The sequence below is a fragment of the Mesocricetus auratus genome, unplaced genomic scaffold, assembly GCF_017639785.1.
Source record: "Mesocricetus auratus isolate SY011 unplaced genomic scaffold, BCM_Maur_2.0 Super-Scaffold_100094, whole genome shotgun sequence".
In the NCBI taxonomy this organism is placed as follows: Eukaryota; Metazoa; Chordata; class Mammalia; order Rodentia; family Cricetidae; genus Mesocricetus; species Mesocricetus auratus.
Genome location: NW_024429240.1, coordinates 97,917 through 125,885, shown reverse-complemented (window position 1 = coordinate 125,885; position 27,969 = coordinate 97,917). Strand labels below are relative to the sequence as shown.

The following is a 27,969-nucleotide window of genomic DNA, read 5'->3' as shown; positions in this document are numbered from 1 at the left end:
TTGGTTTGTAGAATATTGGGTGAAATTTTAAAGTTTTGAAACTTTTCTTTTTAGTGCCTTAAGAATTGTTAAAGCAGAAAACGAAAGAAAACCAGGGAATATGAGAAAGAGGCAGAAAGAGAAGAAGAAAGATGAAAAATGTTTAGATTTTAGGTTCAAAAAAGATGTTTTTATCAAGTTAAAATATTCAATTTTACTGTAAGACAGAAAACCTTATTAATACATGACAGCTTCTTAATTAATATTTTTTGATGAGGTCTCCCTGTATCTCTGGCTGTTTTGGAATATATGATGTAGATTAGTTTGGCTTCAAATTCTAAGAGATAACCTGGATTTTTTATTTCAAGCAACTTTGAGATCAACTCAGTATACATTTTTCCCACTTTTCAAATTTTGCTCCACATTAATGAATATTTCATGATACCAATCTACTCTAGTGGGTTATAGAAACTAAGGATTAATGTGTAATATGACATAATATTTTTCCAGATTCTAAAAACTTATTGAGGTAACAAGGTGCTACAGATAGGAGAATTGACTGCAAGTTTCACCTGAAAGTTCTGTCCCCAGCATAATTGTTGAATTAGTCAGTGATGTTGTATGGTTTAATGTGGTAGGTTTGTTATGGTGTTTTTTGTTTGTTTGTTTTAGAGATAGGGTTTTGATGGGGGAAGTCCTATGTATGTTTTTATTGGTTGGTGAATAAAGCACTCTTGGCCAATAGGGAAGCAAGATAGGTGGGACTAGGTAAGGACAAGGATTCTGGGAAATGGAGGCACAGTCAGTCACCTTGTAGGGCACAAGAAGACTATGAGGTTCAGACCATTTCTCCAGTTAAGGGAGCTCCACGTGGAAATACTCAGATTAGCATTTATGGGTTAATAATTAATTCTGAGATAGCAAAACGGCCAACAGATGCCTGTGTGATCATTAGAGATTGACACGACTCTGGGATCAGGCTGGGGGGAAGAATGATCATTACAGCATTTCCCTGTGTATCTTTGGAGCCTATCCTGGAACTAGCTTTCAGAGACCAGGCTGACTCTATCTCACAGAGACTCACCTGCCTCTGCCCTCCAGGTGCTGGTATTAATGGTGTGCACCACCACCACATGGCTCTGATTTATTCTTCTTATTTACTTTCATTGGTGTTTTGCTTGCATGCATGTATGTGCAAGGGTGTCAGATTCACTGGAACTGGAATTGTGAACTGCCATGTTGATGATGGGAATTGAACCTGAGTCCCTCGGGAAGAGCAGTTATTGCTCTTCACTGCTGAGCCTCCCTTTTGTTCCTCTTGGCAGTGTTTTAAGCAGTGGTATATTTAGCATTTACCAAGTAGTTTGTTATGCTACCATATTCTCTTTGTAAGGTCATAAATGTTAGGTTTGTGTTTAATTTACAGTGATATCTGTTAAATATGAATCAGTTGGCATATTTGATAAAAATTGCTTCAGTATTATGTTCTATGTGTTGACTATGGTGATGGTGTACACCTATAATCCCAGCACTTGAGAGGCAAACACAGGCAGATAGGTCTCTGTGCAGTCTAGGCCAACCTGGTTTATATTGATAGAACAACTATGTTTGCACACAGAAACATTGTCTATTAAAAATACAAAGGTAAGACATGGAACTAGGTGAGGAAACAGGTAATGCTGTACTTGCTGTGAACATATTTTAAACCTTTCTATCGAGAAATAATTTTATTTACCAACCAATTTGTTTATGAATTTTAAAAAGTCTTATTACATAAACATTTTCGCATATTTAAGTAACTGATGTGATTAATACTAGTGAAAGTTTCCCAGAGTTGTGTACTTTGTAACCTGTTCTATATATAGCTGTACTTTGAATATTGAGAATGAATAAGGGTGCTGTTATGTCCACGGTGCGATCCACCACCACACCCCGGGGAGAGGGTTCTGTGTAGTTTTGGTTTTTTGAGACAGGTTTTCTCTGTGTAATTTTGGAGACTGTCCTGGAAATCTCTCTGTACATCAGACTGGCCTTGAACTCACAAGATCTTCCTTTCTCTGCCTCTTGTGCTCTTGCATTAAAGATGTGTGCCACCACTGCTGAGCTAGAATACTGTTATTTTTGTCAACATATTTCTACTTTGATTTATTTGAGTATTCATCATATCCCAGCCTTGGGATGGCCATACAGAATTGATCATATTTTTTTAGAAAAATAAACAATGTAAGCAGATAAGGCAATTACTGTAAAGAAAATTGTGAGTTTTTGAGATATGAACAATCACAATATTTTGGAAGTTATACAGGGAGTTACTCAGGGAGTAGTTACCAAACAATAGATATATGATTCTTATGGATGTCTCTTACAATAATTTACATTGAGGTGGCTGAGAGATTGTCAGTGATTATTAACAAAAACCAATATCTGATTTACATACAGATGTGAATCTATAGTATATGAACATTATTTAAATCTAAATCTTGGATTTTACTTAAATCACTTGCAGTGTTATCTACCCAATGAAATTTAAGATTCTTTAGTCTGTTTAATACATTTATTATGATCATAGTATTTTGCTTCTTAATGTGTTGAGATTTCATTGTAAAAGAATGTACTTGGGAGATTATATTCAAAGGGTATTTGTTTAGCATGCTGTATACATGGGTGTTTTTCATGTTTCCGATATGTCCTAGTGCTGAGTTATATAATATTTTATAAAGATACCCATTACATACGTGAAGTCATTGAGAAGTATTATAATTTTAAGTGCTATAAATAAGGAGAAATATTTTCCTATGAAAAGGAAGGAAATAGTGTAACTTTTAACCTGAGTTTTATACACTTTGTCCTTTATTTTTGCAAAGGATAAAGAGGCTAAACGACTAAAACAATTCCTAGAAGATTATGATGATGATAGAGATGATCTACAGTAATATAGGTAAGAAAGTGTAAACTGATGGGCTGTTTATGAATTTGAGGATGCAGGTGTCTCATGTGTGTTTAGAGGCGAGTCCATGATGGAGGATCTTTTTATTCCCCCAGATTTATTACATATATAGTGTTCTCCCTGTATGTTTGCCTGTAAACCAGAAGAGGGCACTAGATTTCATTATGGATGGTAGATGGAAATTGAACTCATGACCACTGGAAGTACAGTCAGTGCTCTTAATCACTGTGCCACCTCCCCAACCCTAAAGGATCATTTTTTAAAGATTTAGATATTTATTACATATACAATGTTCTGTCTCCATACGAGAAGAGGGAACCAGATTGAATTTTAGATGGTTGTGAGCTACCATGTGGTTGCTGAGAATTCAACTCCTAATACCTGGAAGAGCAGTCAGTGCTCTTAACCTCTGAGCCATCTCTCCACCTGGAGGGTCATTTTCAAAAAACCATTTAGATTCAGGAATTTGTCTTCATTGTTTTCAAAAGTGACTCATCTTATCCCTACCTAACATCTCCAGATTTATACATTACTGTGAAGTTATGAATTAAACCACCCTGTCTTTGACTTGATGACCCATTCTGCTTTGAAGTTCAGGCTGGCCTTGAATTTACAACTTTCTGCCTTGGCATACAGATTGGGATTAAAGTCATGTACATCACACCCGCTCATTGTGTTGGGACGATGAACCTCACTCAATATTTCCTGAGTTACACCCTCATCCCCAAAATCTTAACAGATCTTGTATTGTCTTTACACCTGAAAAAATACAATTTAAGAGTTGGGAATTCACTTGAAAATGCACAGAAAGGCTGTCTTGTCCTTGAAACTTACGTCTTAGATTTTAGACACATTAGAGTGATTTTTAAATTAAAATGGCAATGCATGCTTAGTTGTTACACATTAATGTAAAGAGCAAGTCCACTGTCTTGGGTATTCTGTAGATATAGAACACTTGATTCTTACATTAGCATTCAGTTATGTGGTTTCTGTTATTGAGAAAACCACTGCTGGGTACTAGGCAGTGATGCGGTTATTAAATGAGTCCTTTTACCTTTGTAGGGGGAGTGCGATTCAGAAACAGTTGCATGATAGCGAAAAATAAATGGAACTTGATGAATGAGATTGGAAGAGAGAGAAGGAAGAACTTGAGGAAATCAGGCAACGCTTACTGGTGGAAGGACATGCAGATCCACATGCAGAGCTCCAGAGGGTGAGTTACTACATCTGACACTGTTTGGTTTTAAATTACTATATCATTTTAAAGTCAGCTATGTTATATTTGTAGATAAAGAGAACAAACTGTATGATCTTGAGACTTACTGATGCTATTTTTTGGTAGGTTGTTAGTACTTCTGTTATATTTGGTACAGAAGTCATTAAGCTGAGTTGAATTCACACGTTTATTTGTGTTTGATTGTGTGTTCTTGGGGAGTTTAGTGATGATGTGCATTGTAGAAGGCAGAAGTCAGTCTCAGGTATCATTCTGCAACAGTAATTTCCCTTAGTTACTTGAGACAGAGTCTCTCAATGTTGTGCTATCAGGCCAGGTATTGTCCTATCTCAACCTATATGCTTGGTTTGGTTGTAGTAGGTACTAGAAATCACATTCCTGTCTTCATGCTTGCACAGCAGTCATTCATCTAGTGGAGCTATTTCCCAGGCCCTGGAATTAGGTCTTCAATTAATAAGATTGAATAGAAAGCTGCTGTCCATATCATTTTCTTTGACATGAAATACACATTAATTTGAAATATTTTCTTACTAAAAGATGTTTCCAATTTATAATGTATCATTTTAAAAAATTAGTTAATTTTATTTCATGTGTATGGGTTTGTATACATGTAAATAAATATATCATATTCCCGCTGGTACCATTAAAGGTTAAATTCTCTGAAACTGTCATGATGATGGTTGAGAAACTACCATGTGGGTTCTGATAACTGAACCTGCATCTCCAGGAACAGCAGATACTTTTCGTCAGGGAGCTATCTCTTCAACTCAACAGGCTTATTTTTAAGCAGAACACTATTTTTAAGCATCAAAGAATTGCCATCTTAAAACACTCAGTACATCTATCAAGTAATAATGGAATATTTCCATATTTTTACATTTTATATGCTTCAGCAAAATCATGTCTTTTCATGTTCCTTTTGTTGTTGTTTGATGAGTATTGGATCCCTTGGGACTGGAGTTTCAGTCAGTTGTCAGCTGTAGTCTTCGGGGTTCTAGGAATGGAACCCAAGGCCTCTGGAAGAGCAACCAGTGCTTTTAACTTGAGCCATTTCTCCTGCCCCTATTGCTCATTCTTCATCTTAATTAGTTTTGAACCCACTGTTCAGTTCAATCTTTTTTGTCAACTGTTTTATGTAATGTGTGTAAAGCAAAGGTAAGAGTTACAGTTGTGTCTTTAAACGTTAATCGGGTGGATTTTGGGTTGCTGATTGAACAAGAGGCTGAGAGGCACAGACAGCCTCAGATAATGCAATAGCCAGAATCAGAGGAAGAAGAAGAAATGCAAGAAAAAGAAGAAAAACAAGAGGAGACTATGGAAGAAGAAGAAGAACCAGAGCAAAAGCCTTGTCTCAAACCGAATCTGAGACCCATCAGCTCTGCTGAATCTGTGTCATCTGCCAGTGGCAATGCAACACACAACACTCCTGGGGATGAGTCTCCTTGTTGTATTATTACTCCTCATGAAAACTCACCAGATCAACAGCAGCCTGAGGATCATAGGGCAAAAATAGGACTAAGACTTAAATTGGGTATGTTAGAGTTGCCTGCCTTTTTCGTCCTTTCCTCCAATGTCCCAACAAACTTCACTGTGAGGACAATGACAATCCATATACATGTAGCTCCTTTGTAGATAGATAGCAATGTATTCAACCATGCCTTTCTCCTCACAATTATTTACGTAGTTCTACTAGTAGTCATATATCTCCAGCTGCTTCTATTTCTGAGAAGTGAAAAGTTAAATATTCTAGCACTTGTGAGTAGAGACACTTTTGTTTTTAAACAGTTGTGATTCTCTGAGAGTGTGTAAGTATATTTGCACTTTATGAAGGATGATAGTTTGTCAAATTTAGCATTTAAAAATGATGTTTTCCAGCTGACTTGACAAGGGTTAGCTCTTGAATACCAGACTGATGCCTGGGAATATAGCATGGCACTGATAAAGACTTCCTGAATGTGGGTGTCAGTGAGGAGGCCTAGGTAATCTATTGAGCCTTGGATAGTACATCAGTATTTATCCCAGGTATACAAATGGAATTTGGACGCCCTTCCAACAATGAGAGATGCACTCTCACCCTGAACTCTTGTGGGAGGATCTAGGCCCTGCCCTGGATGAAATGACAGACTATGGACACCCCCATGGTGGGCCTCACCCTTCCTGGGAAAATGAGGGGATATTGGAAGTGTTGGTGGGTGGCCAAGGGAGGATTGGAGGGAAACGGAGAGGGACCTGGAATTGACATGTGAATCAACCTTGTTTCTAACTTATATATGTATATATATATATATATGTATATATATGTATATTACAAAAATGTGAAAAAAAGAAAATGATGTTTTAATAATAAGTTAGTGTTTTTAGCTGTAGGTGTTCCCAATAGTCCTGGCCAACCTAATTCTGTGAAGTGAAAGGAACTACCTGTAGATAGTGTCTTTAACAAATTCGAGGATTAAAACGGCGATGATGTGCCCCGAAAAAGGAAATTTGTTCCCTTGGATTATGGTGAAGATGATAAAAAATACTACCAAAGGTACTGTAAACACTGAGAAACAGCTTGAGCACATTAAAATTCCCATTGAGAAAATCATAACAGCCAAACCTGAACTCATTGCTTATCCTCTGGATTGGTCTATTGTGGTTCCTGTGAGTAGCACATTACATGTTTGCACTGGTATTCAGTGTTACTGACATACAATCATATTTGGTTTTAGTAATAGTAAATAAGTTGGAGTATTCTCCTTGGCACTTGTCACTAAGTGGATGCGTGGCAGATGTTTTTGTGTCTCCTTCATAAAATCACTTTATAGTAGCTAGGTGGTAATGACGCATGCCTTTAAATCCCAGCCCTCAGGAGGCAGAGGCAGGTGGATCTCTGAGTTCAAGATCACCCTGGTCTACAAAACTAGTTCTAGAACATCCAAGGCTAAGTAGAGAAGCCCTGTTTCCAACAACAAAACAACAACAATAAAAAATCACTTTCTTACAATAAACTCACCAAGTAAAACATCTCACAGCTATACTAGGAAAGCTGTATAAGCCAAGCAGTGGTGGTTTATGCCTTTAGTCCCAAAGATAGGGAGGCAGAGGTAAGCCACTGTGAGTTAGAGGCCAGCACAATGTATGGAGCAAGATTGTGGACAACCAGGGCTTCACAGATAAACCCTTTCCAGGGGTGGGATGTGGGTAAAGGAGCCCCTTCAGCAGGACTGAACTGGTGTCTGTTATCAATTACATTTTCTTTTTTTTACTGTAAATTCCATGCCTCCTTTTTGTTTTGGGTTTGCATTTTCTAGAAGTATCCAGTAGTTTGTTTCCTCTATTTCTTTGGCAGTCTTCCATCTTTGGTGACTGTCATGAATACTGTTTAGCAGTTACTGACTCATTAGAGAGTTCTTGACAGACACAGTGTTTGTGTTTATGGGAATTTTTCTTTTAATCTTGTAACAGTCTTAGGATATAAGTCTCAAATGTTGTCCTTACTGTATTTATATGTGAAGAAATTGAAGCTTATGGAAAGGTTGTGTCTTGGCCATTTTTATACAGACTGTAACATTTTAAATCCTATATGCTTTTTGTTTTGTATACAGTTTCTTGTAGACCAGGCTGACTTTGAATTTGTCTCTATTTCCTTAGTGCTGAAATTAATGGCATGCACCAGTACACCCAGCCATCATCCAGCAAGATGTGTTGTGTCGTGTGTCCTCCAAGCATAGTTTAATTTAATAATATGGTTTTAATAATAATATGGTTATTATAGAGGCAGTACCATATTCTTGTAATGGTATAAATGTGTCATTATCCCACTAGTATTGCTTTTTTAATATTTTGAATTAAGACTTGGATGTGGCAGATTTTTGTAATCCAACATTTGGGAGTATAAGGCTAAGGATAACAAGTTCAAGGGCACCCTGTGTTACACAGCATGAGGGTAGAAAAGCAACTTGTTAGTAATTTTTGAACTGCCTTTAGTGATTGTGATCCCAGCGGGAAAAACTGAGTCAGACATTAGTGGTGAATGCTTTAATCACAGTACTAAGGAGGCTGAAGAACTCAGATCTCTGAGTTTATGGAGCATATTCCAGAACAGCCAAGACTCTGCAGAGAAACCCTGTCTTGAAATTTAACCCCCCCAAACATATTATAGAGCCAGGCATGGTGCCGTTTTACTTTGATCACTGCATTAGGGAGGCAGATAGACTTCTCTTTAAGTTCCAAGCCTTCCAGAGCTAAACAGCTATTACCTCAAAGTAGAGCAATATCCCCTAGGAACAAGAAATTTCCCTACCATTTAGAGATTTTGTACAACTCTGTAAGAGTTGTTTCTTTCTTTTAGGTTATGGCACATAGTTCACAGAAGAGCATTTTAGATGATGTTGTCATTATAAGTTAGAAAAAGATTGTTATATTAATAGCTGTATGAACAAAAGACTCTATAGATTTCACGCTGAAAAATTCAAATTCCTAATTACATTTGATTTTGTGTTATGGTCAGTGGTTACTTTATTGAACATTATGATTTTATGATCAGAGGGAGGGTAGGGTTGGGTTTTTTTAATGAGAAAAATAGTACATTAACTATGAGGGACTGTTAGAAAGAAAGGAAAAAAATTTAGTACAACTGGTACTTTGAGTGTATTAAGGTCCGGTAGGTCAGTGAAGAATAGTAAGAATTAAGCAATTGGGAAGATATTACTATAATAGAATAAGATGGTAAGAAAATACAACTGGGCATGGAGTTACACTCTTCTAATCCCAACATATAGTAGACAGAGACATGTGGATCAAGCATAGCCCGGTCCTCTAAGACTCTGTCCCATTAAAAAAAGAAGAAAAAGAAAAAAATCAGTCCAAATGATGGCAAGTGCATATCATACAAGAAAAATGAGACACGGATTTGAGAAAAACATTTAGCTAGGTTTTAGCACGATGGCATATATATTCTTACCCAAACAAATACCTATATGTAATTTAAAATTTTGCATTTAAAAAGAAAGCATTCCATGGGTGTGTGTGGTGGGAAGGCAAATGTGGATTAAGGTTTCCTATTATCGAGCATGATGTTTCCATATTAACATAGAAGTCTGTTCATGCACAGGTGTTCACTTTGAAGACCAGGCACATACAAAGATAACACTGTAAAAATTAAAGGCCACACACATCGAAGTAGAAAGATCAAACAAAGTGCTCACAAGCATGAGTTCTGTACCCAAAGCCTACTTAAAATGCTGGGGAGTTAGAAATAGCAGATCATTGAGCTTGTTCACTCTTTCCTAATTGGTACGTCCCCGGCTCTAGTGACAGATCTTATCTGAAAAAAACAATGTGGACAACCCCATGTTGACATCTAACCTTCATGAACACACACACACACATACACACACACACACACACACACACACACACACCCAAAACCAGAATAAAAGCTAGAGAAATGGATAATCAATAAATACAGTTAATGCTTAGTGATGAGAACCAGGTTTCTAGTCCCAGCAACCATGTTTTATGTTAAGCACCCCTCACAAATGCTTTAACACACACATGTAAGTTAATATATAAATTAACCTTTTGAAAATCTTAACGGGGCCTGTAAATGCTTCTTAGGTATGTAACATAGATTTTTAACTCAAGTAGTTCTTTATTCCTGATTTTTTAAAAAAAACCTCAATTTTTGTTTGTTTTTGTTTTTGTTTTTCGAGGCAGGGTTTCTTTGTGGCTTTGGAGGATATCCTGGAACCAGCTCTTGCAGAACAGGCTGGCCTCTAACTCACAGAGAACCCCCTGCCTCTGCCTCCCGAGTGCTGTGATTAAAGGCCTACACCACCAACGCCCAGCAAAACCTCATATTTTTATGTAACAAATCTTGATTGTATATTTTGTCATTTCTCTTACAAGACCATTCTCAAGCTATGGTGATTTAATGACCCTGGAATGTGTTTAAAATAAGTGTAAAGAAGCCAGATTGAAACATAGGCTTGAACCCTCAGATGCAAGTCTGGTACTTGGGGAACAGAGGTTGAGTATCGTCCCCTAGGTGCCCAGCCAAATTTCTTTTGAAACCCATACCATTTCACTATTCTCAAGAGATATAAATTAGGAGGAATTTCCAAGATATTACAAAGTATTTTAAAGAATTGTCAGTGTGTGTGTGTGTGTGTGTGTGTGTGTGTGTGTGTGTGTATGCAAGTGTGTACATGCTTGTGCGCACACATGCAAAAGATACCTAGAATGAGATATGTGTCTCTGGCAAACACACTTCCTTCTGTGATCCCAAGCATCTGCATTCAAATCCCATTCAAACCATATAAATCACCAGTGACTGTAGTACCAATATGTCATTTGTCCCTTGGTTAAGACAGATAGGAATCAAAGAAGAAAGCAGAATAGTCAAAATATTTAGGCCCAGTTCTTTTGACTGTGCATTACTGTTACTCTGAGTACTGGACCTACTGTGTGGATAGCTGAGCAATCCTAGATCAGGCCCAGAGTCTCAAAGGGCAAGACTGATTAATATTTTCCTATGGAACCACTATATTGATTTCCAAAGTGGCTGTGCCAGAATGCATTCCCACCCGACTGAAGGCATGTTGCCCTTGCTCTACATCCTCTCCACCGTAAAATATCAGTGTGTTTTTTATCTTAGCTGTTCTGAAAAGAGTGACACAGTATCTCAGAGTTGTTTTGATTTGCCTTTTCCTGATGGCTAAGGATATTGAGCACTTTCTCAAAGGTCTATTTGCTATTTTTGACTCCTGAGTTGAGAATTCTCTATTTAGTTATGTACCCCAATTTTTAATTGGATGTTTTTGTGTTTTGGAGAGTACCTTCTTGAGTACTTAAATTTTGGAGTTCATCCCTCTGTCAGATTTGGACTTGGTGAAATATTTTCCCTTTGTTTGAGCAGCTATTTAGTCTTTTTGCCTGTTTCGTTTGTCTTATATAGCTTCTCAGTTTCAGGAGGTCCCATTAATTAATTTCCATTTTTAGTGTCTGTGCTACTCATGTTATGTTCAGGAAGTGGTCTCCTCTAAAAATTGCCTCAAGGACATTTCAAACACTCTCTTCTTATAAGATCAGTGTGGATGGATTTATGCTGAATTTTTTGATCCTTTTGAAGTTAATTTTTGTGCATGGTTATATTTATATGTGTCTATCTGCAGTCTATTACATGCCAGCATCGTTATATATAAGTCCAATCTGTTGAAGATGCTTGCTTTATTCCTTTGAATAGTTTTAGCTTCTTTGTCAAAGATCAGGTGTTCATATGTGTGTGGGATAATATCCTTGTCTTCAATTCCATTCCTTTGTTCTATCTATCTCTTTTTTCCAATAAAAGGCAGTTTTTATTAGAGCTTGACGTCAGAGATATTAATGCCTCCTAATATTGTTTTATTTACTGGTTTGGTTATGCTATTCTGTATCTATTCTTTTTCCATATAAAGTGGAGAGTTTTCTTTTCAATGTCTGTGAAGAATTGTGTTGGGATTTTGGTAGGTATTTTATTGAATTTGTAGATTTCTTTTGGTAATGTTACCATTTTTACTATTTTGTTCCTACCTATCCAAGAGCATGGATTATCTTTCCATTTTCTGTTATCTTCTTTAATTTCTTTCTTTAAAGACTCAAAGTTCTTGTCATATATATCTTTCCCCTGTTTGGTTAGTGTTACTCCAAGTTATTTTATATTTCTGTGGCTATTATAAAGGGTGATGTTTGTCTGATTCCTTTTTCAGAGCAATTATTGTATATAAATAGTAGGGCTACTGATTCTTTTTAGCTTATCTTGTATCCTGCCTGTTGTTTATTAGCTATAGAAGTCCCTGTTAGATTTTTTCTGGTCACTCTATAAGTTTTCTTATCATCTGCAAGTTTTATATCAATTGTAATTTGTATCTCCTTAAACTCCATTTTTTGTATTATTGTTCTAGCTAGAACACCAACTAAAATATTGAAGATATATTGAGAGGATTAATATCCTTGTCTTATTCCCGATTTTAAAGGACTCACCTTGATTTTCTTTCCACTTAGTCTCCCACATTTGATGTGTGGGTTGATATGTATTTGAAGCTCAAAAATATTTCTTTTACAAATTCCAATGCCCTTTATTTTGGGCATAAATGTTAAGAAGAAACACTTCATCTGTATGAGTTTTTCATTGAAAAATGTGGAATGTATTCTCTGTCTCTTTAAATAGTTTCAGTTTGATGTCTATTTTGTTACATTTTAGGAAATCCTTAATGGCTTGCTTAGTTGCTCCTTCCGATTTCAAAATCTTTTTCTACCCTTTTATCTGACATAATATCTGTCTTTTAAGCGGAAGTGTTTCTTGTATCCATCAGAAGAATTTGTCCTGATTTCACATACATTAATTTTCTAGAATCTTTTTATAGACCAATTGAATCCATTGATGTTAAGAGATATTAACGACTAGTGGTTGATAAATTTTGTTTTGTTTTTTGGGGTGGTGATGGCATTATGTGTGAAAATCTCACTCTCTCTTTCTCTCTCTCTCTTCCTGTGTGTGTGTGTTTGTGTGAGTGTGTGTTTATGTATGTGTGTAGACAGAATTTCTGTTTCACCGAGTGCCAGTGTACAGGTCCAGCTTCATATATAGGTGTTGATTACATCTGGATGTGTTAAGGAATATCTTGTTAAGTGGGATGTACCCTTGAATTAACTGGTACAGGGGAACACTTCATGAACACAACTCCATTAGCACAGACGCTGAGATTGGCAATTAACAAATGGGAATCCAGAAACTGAGATGCTTCTGAAAGGAAAGATACACAGTTAAGGAGAGTCAATGAGACAAAAGTGCAACCCACAGAATGGGCACAGGTATTCACCACCACACACATGACAGAGCGTTGATTTTCAAAAAAAACAAAGAACACCATCAGCTGGTCACCAAAAAAAACACATAATCTAACTATAAAGTAGTGTACAGAACTAAATAGATAATTCTCAAAAAAGGTGTCCAACGTGGCTGAAAGACACCTAAAAATTGCTCAAAAAATTGTTTCCATCAGCGAAATGAAAAACAAAATGACTCTGAGATAGTATCGTGCACCAGCAAGAATGGCTCAAATGGAAAACACCAATGAAAGTCAATGCTGTAGAGGATATATACAAAGAGGAACACTCCTCCATTGCTGGTGGGTGTGCACTCTGGAAATCAACGTGGCAGTTTTTCAGGAAAATGGCAATCAGTCTACTTCAAGATTCAGCAATTTAACTCTTAGGTATATATCCTAATATGCATTTTAACATAACATGGGCATATGTTCAACTGTGTTCATAGCGGTATTGTTTGTAATATCTAGAACCTGGAAGGAAACTAGTTGTCCCTCAACTGAAGAATGGATGAAGAAAATGTGGTATGTTTAGAAAATGGAGTATTATTCCGAAGGAAAAATGAAGAAATGTTTAAATTCAAAGGCAAAAGGGATGAACTGGGAAAAACATCCTGAATGACATAACCCAGTCGCAAAAAGGCAAACGTGGTATGTGTTCACTCATATATGGATATTAACCATAGAGCAAATGATTATCACCTTACAATCCACAGCGCCAGAGAAATTAGGACACAAAAAGGACTCTAAGAGAGAAATAATGCTTCTGCCAATAAAGGGGAATGGGAGAAGAACTCCAGAGCATGGTGGGTGAGAGGAGAGAGGTAGGAAAAGAGAAGGGCAGAAGATGTGAGGGAGGAAGACAAGAGGAAAAAGAAAGGCTGAGATAGGGGAGGAATAGATGAGAGCAAGGAAACTGATACTTTACCAGCGGGAACCAGTATAGTTTTAAAAAGAAATGTGACACTGGGCAAATGTTCAGAAAACCCTAAAGATGACCCCAACTAAGAATCTATGCAGTAGTGGGCAGGCTGCCTATGGTGCCCTTCCCCTATAATGTGATTGATGACTACTTAATGGCCAACCTAGATGCCTTCATCCAATAGATGATAAAAGCAGAAGCAGATACCCACAGCTAAGCACTGAGCCATACTCCTTGAATACAGTTGTAGACACTATGTTCGTTCACAGGGACCTCTGCTCTTCAAATTATCCATTTATCTTCCTACAGTATGGCTTCAGATTACCTTCCTAATATATGTCTCCATGATTGCCATCCACTAATTTGGACAATGCTTGCCATAGATGGTTATCCCAGGTTAATAATGTAGAATGATATTGAAATTAAAATTTCTACATGATTCTCATTTACATGAACTTGGACAATCCAACAATGCTTTGGCATCACTTGAATCCTCAGAAAACATACATACAGAAAGAGGAAAGTAACCTCATTCATAGTTGGCATCTACTTTCTGATGGCCTCTAAAAGCCTAGATATACAATGTCAGTATTACCTTGCAAGAATGTACATATTGCAGTATTCCATTGAACTTGCTGTCCATAAGACAGCATAATGTCCAGTACCACTGTCCATGTCTAGCTGTTGCTGTTGCATACTGAGACATCTGTGCATCTGACACTGCCCTGTGTCAATGAGGTTTGTTCTGAGTTCATTATAACAGCACTGGAAAATACATTATTCACTGGGGTACACAGACTTTAAACCACCATATACTTTAATGTCAGGAAACTCACCTCCAATACATGCTGACCTCTAAGCTTGTACAGTGGATATTGCCTTTGGCAGAGTAAAATAATTGATGAGAGCAAATATATTTCAATTACACGTGATGTCTTGGACCCATGATATGTGTTCTGAAAATTTCACAGTTTGTACAGTGACATGTGCCTTGGCCAGCAGACAGAGATACTCATAAGCATCAGTGTAGAATACAAAATTGGCACACATACTCACAGTTAATCCATGCTAAAATCACCAAGAAGTGATGCTTTTCTTTCTATCCATAGTAGATTTGCTTGGGGTATACTTTATATAATTCAAGAAGATATTTACCCTCCATAACTAATGAGCCTACAGAGGCAACTTGATTTCTTATGGGATCATTGGTGAAATCCCATGAAAAATGACACTCTATCTGTGGCAGGACAGGTTATATATTTCCTTTATAAATATCAGTCTATGTAGCCACTATATTGGTGACAATGTTCTTGATTAATGTTGACAATCTAGGGGGTCTCAACAGATTTTGTTCATGTCAACTCTCTGAATAATTTACTTATATCTCCATTTAAAGACAACAGACTCATCATTTGAGAATTATGTATTCAGTTCTGCATCCCAATTTTTAATTACATTATTTGGTATTTGAAGACTATCTTTAACTTCTGGCTTTTGGTAAAGTGTAATTATCTATTTACTATGTTTTTGTGAGTTTAGTTAACTTCCTTAGGTTGGAGTTTTCTTTCCAGTACTGTTTATATCTTGTTTTGTTTTGAAATACCTTGTTTTCTTTATCTATAATGATTGAAAATTTTACGGGGTGTAATAATCTGGTCAGCCATCTATGTTATCTTACTTTTTGGAGAATATCTATCCAGGATCTTCTGGCTTTCAGAGTTTCTATGGAGAATCAGGTGTAATTTCGATAGGTTTACCTTTATATGTTACTTGGTCTTTTGTGTTTGCTGCTCTTAATATTCTTACTTTGTTCCTTATGTTTGTTTTGATCACGAATTGGCAAGGAGACATTTTGTGACCAACTCAATTTGGTGTTCTGTAAACTTCTTCTGAAAAGTTTTCTTTTATGATTTTGTTTAGTATTTTTTGTTTTCTGCAAATCTGAGTTTGGTTTCTTCACCCTCTTTTATACCTATTTTGGTTAGATTTATCCATTTAACAGTGTCCCATTTTTCATGGATATTTTGTGTTTGGAATTGGTAGGACTCAAGATTTTCCTTTGAGGTTGAATCTATTTCTTCTACTGAATTTAGAGTGCTGGAGATTCTCTCTTCTATCTCTTGAATTTTGTTGGTTATGCTTGTATCTGTGGTTATTGATAATTTACCCAGCTTTTCTCATTCCAGAATTTTCTCAGAGTGTGCTTACATTGTTTGGATTGTTTCTTACAATATTTGGTTAATATTTTCTTCAATTTTTAAAAGGATTTTACCATTTTTTCTTTTTTGGTCTCTTTCATCATCTTGAACTTGTTTTTATTGTCATTCTCTACTTATTATTTGTAGGGATATTCAGATGTTGAGGGCATAAAGTCCCCAGACACTTTTACTTTCATATTTGTTTTTATGTTTTTGAATGTGTTCTTCTACTTTTATCCTCCCATTCTTTCTTCCAGTGGATGCAGTTGGGGTCTCTTCCTCTTGGTGGGTATTGATACAAGAATTCTTTTCCAGTGGTACAAGAAGTTTCAATACTCTGATGGGTCTCAGTTGGATCTGAAGCAATCCCCCTCCTTGTGGGTGGGAGCAGAACTAGCAAAGCAATGTCAGCAGAATCGCAGTTGCTTGATTCCCATGGTTCAAGTAGACCTACCTTCAGTCCACAGACCAGGAGATCCCAGAATGGGCAAGCATAATTCGAGCCTGAGACAGGGCACCAAGCTCACCTCTACCCCATGTTGCGGTTTGAGTAGCCCATCAACTCATGGTTACTTGATCCACCTTGGCTAATGGATCAAAATTTGTTAAATGGTCAGGTCTTTAACTCAGAGTTCTGCGTCTCTCTGCCTGCTAAGTTTTGGGATTGAAGGATGCACAACCACCTTGACCGTCCAAAGATGTCGGGTTTTATTTTGAGAGTATGTATAAGTGAAATAATTTTGGCTGAACTGGAACTAACTCTGTATACAAGGATAGTCACAAACTCACAGAGATGTGCATGCCTCTTGTCTCCTGATTACTGAAGTTAAAAACATGTACATTAATGTGTGGCAATAATCAGTTTTAATTGAAATCCAAAAGGAAACCTGGCATTTTGAAAAATGAAGAAGAAAACCACGACGTTTAGTGGCTCAGTCTAACAACCTGTACACTTGTATATTTAGATTTGGGATGAAAACTGTGAGTTTTAACCAAATAATAGGAATCCTGTTAAAAATAATGATATAGTTCTGGAGAGATTGCTTAGTGGTTTTAAACACAGGCTTCTCTTGCTAGAGGACCGAAGTTTGGTTCCCAAAATCCACATTGTTAAAAATGTCCAAGCTCAATTTATAGGATATCTGATGCTCTCTTCTACCTTTCTGGGTTCCACAGAAACTCATTTGCTACACATGCATACAATTTGTCAAAACACATACACAGGTAATATGTATAAATTATTAAATATTACTGTGCATGTTAGCATACTTTATAAATCTCACTACTTAGATGCAGACACAGTGAGATTTTTAGGAGATTGTGGCCTCTCTTGTGTACAAAATGTGTTTCAGGTATTCCAGGGCTTCCCAGAAACCGCTATTTTCTTATACCAAAGTAGTTTTAATAATGATGACAACATAAGAAGAATAGGCAGAAGAAGAAGATGAAGAAACAAAATGAGAAGGAGAGGAGGATGTAAATGTCTCATAGCAGCATGTTGAGCACTGGGTAGGCAATGGATTGCGATCCCTCCTCTTTGAAATTGAGAAAGGAAGAGTGACTGAGGAAGAAGATGTTTATTCCAATCTGGATTATATGTGAGAACACAATTCCAAATATAATATTAGATTATGTGTGTTATTAAGTTGGCAGCATGGAGCTGTAGGAGTGTCAACCAAGAATACAGAGAATATGAACATTTCTCAGATTAAACTGTGCAGTATCTGCAATGTGTACTGAGGTCATTCTTCTTCGCTTTCAGATAAAAAGTCCTAGTCTTGAATGCAATATGTCATCTGTTCGCAAGGACCATTCTTATGGATTCCAAGTTGACAGTTTAATCTATTGTTGCCACTTGCCTCGAAGTAGTTGTAACAGATGAATGGAATGGAGTCCCGGTCTAGGAATATAACAGAGACAGGGAGCTTGTCATGCATGTTCTGTGTCCTAAATTCTATCTTAGTGTTGGGGAAAGAAACAATGAAAATGAACCCTGTAACATCTTTTATAGAGGAATACAGAAATAGCATAGATGCTATCCAAAATTTCCATACCTGAATTCTTGATCTTACTGGAGTGTGACAGTCAATCATTTGGGGGACAATAATGTCAAGTGTAGTGCAGATATACATAGAGACCCTATATATAAATATATAACATTTGAATTCAGTGGTTGTATTGATGGACTGTCAAGATGACTAAGCAGGTATTGGCAATGCAGAGAAGCATATAGACCACAGGTTATTTTTCATTTATTAACCACTTTATTGAAGAGGAAATGGACATCACAAAATGAACAAAACAACATTGATGATATCCCATGCATGAGGTTTGGTGACATATCTCTGATCCCAGTAACATGGAATTAGTGACAAAAATATCAAGAGGCTTAGGCTCTTCTTTCCTACATAACACCCTATCTGAAAAAATAATATAAGTAGAAATGAAGTAGTGGGATGATTGAGAGAGCAATCTGTGGAAATATGGGATGAATTTGTCCTGTGTGTTCTCATGTCCGGTCTTCCAGAAGTGTCAGGTAGAGATCTGAAAGGCTCCTCTGTACCAGAGACAAACCTGGATTTTCTGCAGCAGGCAGATCCCTCTTTTACCTCCTATTAACTGGAGAAAATTATTGGCGTCAGTAAACAAAAGTCTTAGGTGTAAGTCAGAGATACTCTTCTGTTTTGAATTAAATCAATTTTGAATTCTTCATGGAAGGACTTATTGGGATGATAGCTCACTGGAGACTTATTGTTCATTTGAAAAGACTACATATGCAGGTATATTATATTAGTGGGCACGCCAATTGGCTCTAGTACAAGCATAGGATTTTGTCTGGAAAAGAGACCTTGAAGAGTATTGGTTCCCAACCTTAATAATGTTATGGAATATATGTGATGATGTCACTCCAGGAGAACTTGACAAGAATAAAGTAGTCATCTGAAAGAAACCATTTCTTAGTACATTCTGAGAGCTACTGTGTTAAAAAATCAGCATCAACCATCGATCTCACTTCCTAGCCTTGCAAAGACATGTTTTCTTTTACAGGCAATTGTCTTTGTGCAGGTTCCTACCATGCTGGCTAGTTGGAAGCCTCCTCCCAAAACTTCTTAGCTTGATTTTTAAGAGACACTCCTAACTACATATGGCATAATTCCCGGCAATCCCCAAGGGGCTAGGTTAGAGTGCACATGGGCCTGGCTTATTTTTATTTATCTTTTAATATCCACTAGAATTTGAACTGAGAAGTAACCTATGATGCCAAGATTTCTCCAATCGTGTAGACATATTAATTTGGATTAAAAAGTAACAGTTTTGTAAGGCTTGAGCTCAGATCACATATGCATGGCATGGATTAGATACCAGGTAGATATGAACAATCTGGCAAAGTGAAATTAGAACATCTAGGGGAGCCAGCACACTATATGTTGGGCTCTTATTATTCATAAATTACACAAATCACATAAATGCCTAGGTTCAACTCCTCAACCACTAATTCCTCTTATACCCAGAAAAATGTTTACACAGGAAGCAAATGCACACAACAGAAAGCCTCTAATCTTCAGAGTTAATCACCCATATGGGAGATTCTAAAGTATGTACAACATTTACATTGAAGAAAGAAGAGCTGCAGATTTTGATTTGTGTCCCAGGAGAGATTAGTGGATAGAGAAACCTGAATTCTGCTGGGTTATGATGAAGTCTTTTTAGAAGGAGCCTGGAGAATTGTCATACTAGAGAATTAATAGCACAGCTGAATGTTTTAGAACAAAAAGAAGCAAACTCCCCAGGAGGAACAGACGCGGGGAAATAATCAAATTGAGGGCTGAAATCAATCAAGTAGAAACCAGAAAAACACTGAGAAGAATCAATGAAACAAAGAGTTGGTTCTTTGAGAAAATCAACAAAATAGATAAACCTAAGACCAAACTAACCAAAAGACAGAGGGAGAGCATGCTAATTAACAAAATCAGGGATGAAAAAGGGGACATAAAAACAGACTCTGAGGAAATCCAGAGAATCATCAGGGCATACTTTGAAAATCTGTATTCCACAAAATTTGGAAATTTAAAGGAAATGGACAATTTCCTGGATAGATATCACTTGCCAAAACTCAAGAACAGATAAACTATATAAACAGACCTATAACCTCTGATGAAATAGAAGCAGTCATCAAAAGTCTCCCAAATAAAAAAAGCCCAGGCCCAGATGGCTTCAGTGCAGAATTCTACCAGAAATTCAAAGAAGAGCTAATTCCAATACTCCTCAAATTATTCCACACAATAGAAGCAGGAGGCTCACTGCCAAACTCTTTCTACGAGGCTACAATTACCTTGATACCCAAGCCACACAAAGACACAACTAAGAAAGAAAAATATAGAACAATTTCCCACATGAACATTGATGCAAAAATACTCAATAAAATACTCGCAAACCGGATTCAAGAACACATCAGAAAAATCATCCATCATGATCAAGTAGCCTTCATCCCAGGAATGCAGGGATAGTTCAACATTAGAAAATCTATCAATGTAATCCACCATATTAACAATCTGCGAAAGAAAACCCACATGATCATCTCACTAGATGCTGAAAAAGCCTTTGACAAAATCCAGCACCCCTTCATGATAAAGGTCCTAGAGAGATCAGGGATAACAGGAATGTGCCTGAATATAATAAAAGCAATATACAGTAAACCAACAGCTAACATCAAACTAAATGGAGAGAAACTCAAAGCAATTCCTCTAAAATCAGGAAAAAGACAAGGCTGTCCACTCTCTCCATATATATTCAATATTGTACTTGAAGTTCTAGCTACAGCAATAAGTCAACAAAAGGAGATAAAGGGAATACAAATAGGAAAAGAAGAAGTCAAACTTTCACTATTAGCATATGATATGATAGTTTACATAAGTGACCCAAAAAACTCCACAAGGATACTCCTAGAGCTGATAAACACCTTCAGCAATGTGGCAGGATAAAAGGTAAACTAAAAAAAATCAGTGGCCCTATTAAGTACAGATGATGAAGTAACTGAGAAAGAAACCAGAGAAACATCACCCTTTACAATAGCCAAAAACAGCATCAAATATCTGGGGATAACGTTAACCAAGGAAATTAAAGACCTGTATATCAAGAACTTTGTGTCTTTAAAGAAAGAAATCAAAGAAGATACCAGAAAATGGAAAGATCTCCCATGCTCTTGGATTGGTAGGATCAGCATAATAAAAATGGCAATCTTGCCGAAAGCAGTCTACAAATTCAATGCAATCCCTATCAAAATTCCATCACAATTCTTCAAGGACCTGGAAAGAACATTAATCAATTTTATATGGAAAAACAAAAGGCCCAGGATAGCTAAAACATCCCTATACAATAAAGGAACTTCAGGAGGCATCACCATACCTGACTTCAAGCTCTATTATAGAGCTATAGTCCTGAAAACAGCTTGGTATTGGCACAAAAATAGGCAGGTAGACCAATGGAAACAAACTGAAAGCTCTAATTTTGACCCACACACCTATGAACACATGATTTTTGACAAAGAAGCTAAAACTGTACAATGGAAAAAAGAAAGCATCTTCAACAAATGGTGCTGGCATTACTCGGTACTGGTAGGCAGAAGACTGCAGAGAGATCCATGTTTATCGCCTTGTACAAAACTTAAGTCCAAATGGATCAAAGATCTCAACCTAAATCCAGCCACACTGAAACTTTTAGAAGAGAAAGTGGGAGATACTCTTCAATGAGTTGGTACAGGAGACCACTTCCTAAACATAACACCAGTGGCACAGGCACTGAGATCGACAATTAACAAATGGGACCTTCTGAAACTAAAAAGCTTCTGTAAGGCAAAGGACACAGTCAAAAAGACAAAAAGGCAGGCCACAGAATGGGAAAAGATATTCACTAACCCTACATCTGACAGAGGGCTAATCTCCAAAATTTACAAAGAACTCAAGAAACAAGTCTCCAAAACACCAAAGGATCCAATTAAAATGTGGGGTACAGAGCTAAATAGAGAATTCTCAGTAGAGGAGTCTAAAATGGCCAAGAGACACTTAAGAAATTGCTCAACATCCTTAGCCATCAGGGAAATGCAAATCAAAACAACTCTGAGATACCATCTTACTCCTGTCAGAATGGCTAAAATCAAAAACACCGAAGACAATTTATGCTGATGAGGATGTGGAGAGAGAGGAACACTCCTCCACTGCTGTTGGGAGTGCTGACTCATACAGCCTCTTTGGAAATCAGTATGGAGATTCCTCAGGAAAATGGGAATTAATCTACCACTAGACACAGCAATTCCACTCTTAGGCATATATCTAAATGAGGCAAGTTCATACAACCAGGGCATCTGCTCCACTATGTTCATAGCAGCATTATTTGTAATAGCCAGAACCTGGAAGCAACCTAGGTGCCACTCAAATGAAGAGTGGATAGAGAAAATGTGGAACATTTACACAATGAAGTATTACTCAGCAGAAAAAACAATGGAATCTTGAAATTCACAGGGAAATGGATAGCACTGTAAGAAACCATCCTGAGTGAGGTAACCCAGTTGCAAAAAGACAAACATGGTATGTACTCACTCATATATGGATCTTAGACATGGATCAGGATAGTGGCAGTTTGCACTTCCACTGAATAGAGTCTGGGAAACAGGAAAGAACCTAAAAGATATGCATATATACATAGTACCCAAGAGAAGAGGATGGAGACATGTTCCCCTGAATGGATGGGGAACACGGCGAGGGTGGGGGGAGTGGGACCTGGGAAGAAGAGAGGGGTGAAGAGGAAGAGATTTGGTCATGGGGGAAAAGGAAGTTGAGGGGGTGGGGGTAGAATAGGGGAAGAGGGAATCATAGGATTGAATACAGATCAGGCACCAGAGGGACCTCGAGTGATCTAAAGGGATGACACCAATTGGCAAGCTAAGTAATAGTGGAGAGACCACCTCGCATGCCCATTCCTGATAATGAACTTGATGTCTATAACCATCCAGGAGCCTTCATCCTGTGACTGATGGAAGCAGAGGCAAACACACAATCACTGAGCTGAACCCAAGGAACCCAGTGACAGAGAAAGAGGAGTGATGAGTAAATTGGCAAAGAATGGCCTGGCAAAACCAGCAGAGACAGCTGATATGAACAGGGGAGAGCTCTTGGACACCAGACTGACAATGGGGAGGCCAGCATGGGACGGATCTGGACCCTCCAAATGTGGGTGTCAGCAAGAAGACCTGGGCAACCTATGGGGCCCTGAGCTCTGGATCAGTGTCTATCCCTGATATACAAACAATCTTCGTTTGCCTATAGCACAAAGAGGGATGCTCTCTCAGCCTGGACTCTTAGGGGAGTGCCTGGACCCTACCCAGAGTAAAATGACAGACTCTGATATCCCCTATGTGGAAGGATTTGGCAATAGGGTGGGAGGGTGGAGGGGAAGGGGAGTGCGGGAGGAGGGGAGGGAGAGGGAACTGGGATTGACATGTAAAACAAGCTATTAATAATTTTTTTAAAATGATAAAAAAAGAAATGGGGCCCCACTTCATTGACTCCTCCTGATTCGACTTGATGCATCTGACTTGCACCACATCATCAACTCCATTTGACCAGTACCATCCTGAAACCGGTTTGGAACTATATTGCTTGACACAACTCCGGACCAATGAACTGATACAGTGCCCCTTCTACAGTCTGGCCAGAGCTTCAGTCTTCAGTCAAGACCTTCAATCAAGCATCTCATGCTGAACAGAGACTAATCTACTTAAGAATCTTGTCACACTAATATTTTCTTCCCACAGGTTCCCATCAGATTGTCGTAGTCCCATTTCAGCAGGAAGTAGTTTTGAGAATACTATGCCTCTTTCTTCACTGTTGATAGTATAGGATAGTTTACATCTGTTAGTGTTAGTTTTCAATTATTTTAGGGTTGGGATTGGAAGGAGGTGTTCAGACTTGGGCATCTCTTCCAGGTAAGTTTAGGATTTAGATGGGATAGATATAAGTAGATTATAAATTGCTTATCAACTTCTATGTATATGTTACATGTATTTGAGCTTTGTATCTAGTTTAAATCTTTTATTTAGACTAAAAGTGGAATTGTAGGGGTGAGCCCACAATACTGTGCATGCCCTGTGGACAGGTGGGATATAAAAAGAAAGGAAAAGCAAAAGCACTCTCTCCTGGAAGCTAGTCAAGTTCCCAGAGATCTTATCGCTCTGTTTATCTTGTAAGTATATTTAATAAATATCTTAGACCTCCTTAAAAAAGAATACAGCTTATAAAATATTTGGTTATGTCCTGAGAAACATTTCTTCCACCACCTCAAAGACTCTAGACAAAATATCTCCTAAGATCTATAAAGTATATGTATTTATCAGACAACAGGGTTTTCAAGAATCTCAAGGGCATTAATTCACAGCTTCAAGGAAGGCCCAGGGAGGCAATGACCTACTCTGAGAAGACTTATGGTTGCTTTTCCCCTTGTCTTGTACAAACTATAAATTGATATACATAGATCCCATAAAGTTATTTAAAAGAATTATAACAGTTTGGTCAGAAAAGGATGAAGGCAATATGAATTTAAAAAGTGGCCTCTGTGCCATTGAACTTCTATGAGTACAAAGAAAATCATTCAACTGAAAACATAAGCTATTTCTGTAAAATGAAAGATGGGCCAGAGGGCAGAGTCAAAAGTCTAGATGACAAAGTATTTCTTGTCCCTAATCAAGGAACTGAGGAGATGGGCCTTACTTATCTCTGATTGCTATGGACCAATCACTGTGTTCCTTCTACATATCCCTGAGAGAGTATATCTACTTTGATTGTTCTGTGTTTATTCCAACAGTCGATACTGGATATGCTGGTAGGGATAATAATGTGTCTCTTATTCCTCTCACAGATTTTCAAGTCAAAATGAATTATATCTATAGAACTAAGTCTAAGAACTTTGAGAAATACCTGAATTTGATTTATATGACCTGATGCTGCCCCTCAAGACTCCACTGATTTTCTAACTTGATGATTTTTTGAGGAATTTGTAGGAAAAGTTTAAACGGTTTCTGGCTGAAGATGAGTGGAAAGGTTTCAAAATCTTCTTTCAATTGTTTGAAAATCTTCCCATCAAAGCCTAGATCCTGAGTTCCTTGACCCTGAATGTGGGCTGTCCTGTGACTTTAATCTGGGTAGAACATATGATGAAAGTAGTGTGATGACATTCATATGGGGTAGAATGACTAGCTTTAGGAAATAGTGGAAAAGATACTATTATTGTTTGAATGAGAAATGTCCCCAAATAGTGCCACCAGATGAGAGCCAAATGTTCAACTGCCTGTTTGGGGGATATGCAAACTTGCTGGCGGAAATACATCACTGGGAGTAGGCTCTGAATGCATATACCCTTATCCCACATTCTGTTTGCTCTCTATGCTTGAGAAGGGTGATGTCTCAGCTTCTTGCTACTGCCAGTATTCCTGCTGGGATGCTACCATACGTCCCTGCCATAACGACTCTTGTTACTTTTGAACCCAAAATCAAAATAAACCATTTTATAAGTTGCCTTTGTCATAGTGTTTTAAAACAGCAACCAAAAAGTAAGGAATACTGACAGAATGGATCCCTAGTTCAGAATGTACAAATAAAATTATCCAAGGCTGATAACTCAACCTCACTTCTCTTCCTTCATTTGTTAGGTATTTTGGTGCTTGATGGGGGAAGTCCTTCTGTGTATGTTTGATTGCTATAAATAAAGCACTGTTGGCCAATAGGGAAGCAAGAGATGTGGGACTAGGAGTCTAGGAGGATTCTGGGAAATGTGATGACGGTAAGAGGATGTGTTTTTGGAAAGCTACGTCCTTATAAAATATATATTAGTAATTATGGGACAATAATTTTGTCAGAGTTAACCAATGAGAAATAAAAAACAAATGGCCAAAAGCTTCATAATTAAAAAAAGGAGGACATGTTCATTCCGGATGACATCAGCTGACCATTCTCTAAAATTCCATTGTGTCCTGGAGACCATGGAATCCTGTGAGGTCACATGTGTTGTAGCAACACCCACTGCATTTGGAGAGGAGACAGACCAGAGAGAGGCAGAAAAAGGCTGATATTCAGCCTCAGTTTAACCTGTCAAAGAAGATGTTCAAAAGGAAGTACAGCAAGTCCTAGGCTAAAGATGGAAAGCTCCGTAAAGAAGGTTGTGATTAGCTTGGACTTTGGGTAATGGAGCACAGGGATTTGGGATTTGAGGAACAAATTGGATTTCACTGCCTGAATGGTCTTCTGGAAGTCAAGGATTCCAGGCTAGTAATTTGTGTCTCCCAGAAGCCAGGAACTGGCAATGCAAAGCTGTTCTCCTGGGAGCTCTTGGTTTTAAATCTTACAGTAAATTATTGTTTGATGGAGGACCTGCATCAAAATGAGGTCAATCTGAGGGAGAGACTAGAGGAGTGTGCCAGATCTAGGTTGGTCATCAATGTACTTCCACCCCAGTGGATAACTAAGTACTGTGAACAATCTCTGTGTTACCTATGTTGTCAGTGACATGACTTTGTGAGTCTGGTAATCATATTCTGCACCTGTATGGATTCTCAAGACATCTATTGCCAAGTGCTTGTAGTGATGACTTGTCAGGATGTTTTAGATTCTGAAGAAAGACCTGCTGGACTATGGACTATGGTAATCGCTTCCTAGCTTCTAAACCCACAGACGTTTGAATTCTGAGTTAAGTTGAATGGAGAGTCTGCATTTGTAAATAAGTCTGAGGAGTTTCTTTGTTTCTTTGTTTCTTCCTTCATTCCTTCCTTCCTTACATTCTTTCTTTCCTTCTTTATGTGAGGTAAGTGCTGAGGGGCAATGGGAAAACAGGTGGCTGAAAAATGCAACTACGTTCAGAGGTGTGAGAGCTGAGATCCCCTGTATGGGCATCTTAACTCTGGGTCAGAATCCACAGATGTTTCACTGAGTCAGAAGAAAGAAATATTCTGTAAAATTTTTAGGTCTCATAATAATCAGTATATCCTCTATATTTTGTCACAATGCAAGTTAACTCGTGTTCATCATTCTACAGTGGCTGCTAGGGAGTTATCACCAACCCCAGCCATCCTCAACCAAAAGTATTTGAGACAGCAGATGGAGAGTCAGAACACCCAGATAGAGCAAGTGACCATAAAAACAAAGGATTTGCAATATTGACTTATCTCCATCCCTGAAAATAACTATTATGTTTTTCCAATAGTGACCATCTTGACTACATAATTTCTTCCTTTGTTTATATCATCGAAGACCTGAGCTTCTGTGTTTCCATATGCACAATTCAGAATCTCTAAATGCTTCCCAGACGCAGATTATTTTTGGGTGCCCGGCTCCATGTGGGCTCAGGGCTCAGTGAGTCATTGGTCAGCCAACAGGTGCATTATGTTTCTGCATCATGGCTTGCTTTCCTGGCCTTGCCCCACTTACATCCAGATCTATCACAGAGGGAAACACGTTCTTTTCTACCTGGGTTATTTCCAACTGCGCTGTAAGCTTGTATATTATTCGGCTCCCTCTCTACAATGAAGAAGAGGCCTCTTACCATGAACAGTTGAACGTTTTCTCTTTCATTTAATATCCAGGTTTCACCTGGTATATTAGACTTTCTCATGGAATGGACATTCTACCACGATTTGGAGAGACTTGGAAGATTAAGTTTGGGAAAGAAAGGAGATTGGAAAAAACAGAAGACTCAAAAAATGTAAAAAAAATGTAAAAAAAATGTAGACTTGAGAAAGACAGGAACTGAAAACAGGTACCTAATCTTCTAATAGTTAGTAAAATTGAATAATCTCC

The 27,969-nt window shown here is 37.7% G+C and overlaps 1 pseudogene; it reads left to right on the top strand.

Annotated features, from left to right (window-relative positions):
- LOC121136411 overlaps nt 1–27,969 on the top strand; it is an 87,160-nt pseudogene that overhangs the window by 14,451 nt on the left and 44,740 nt on the right.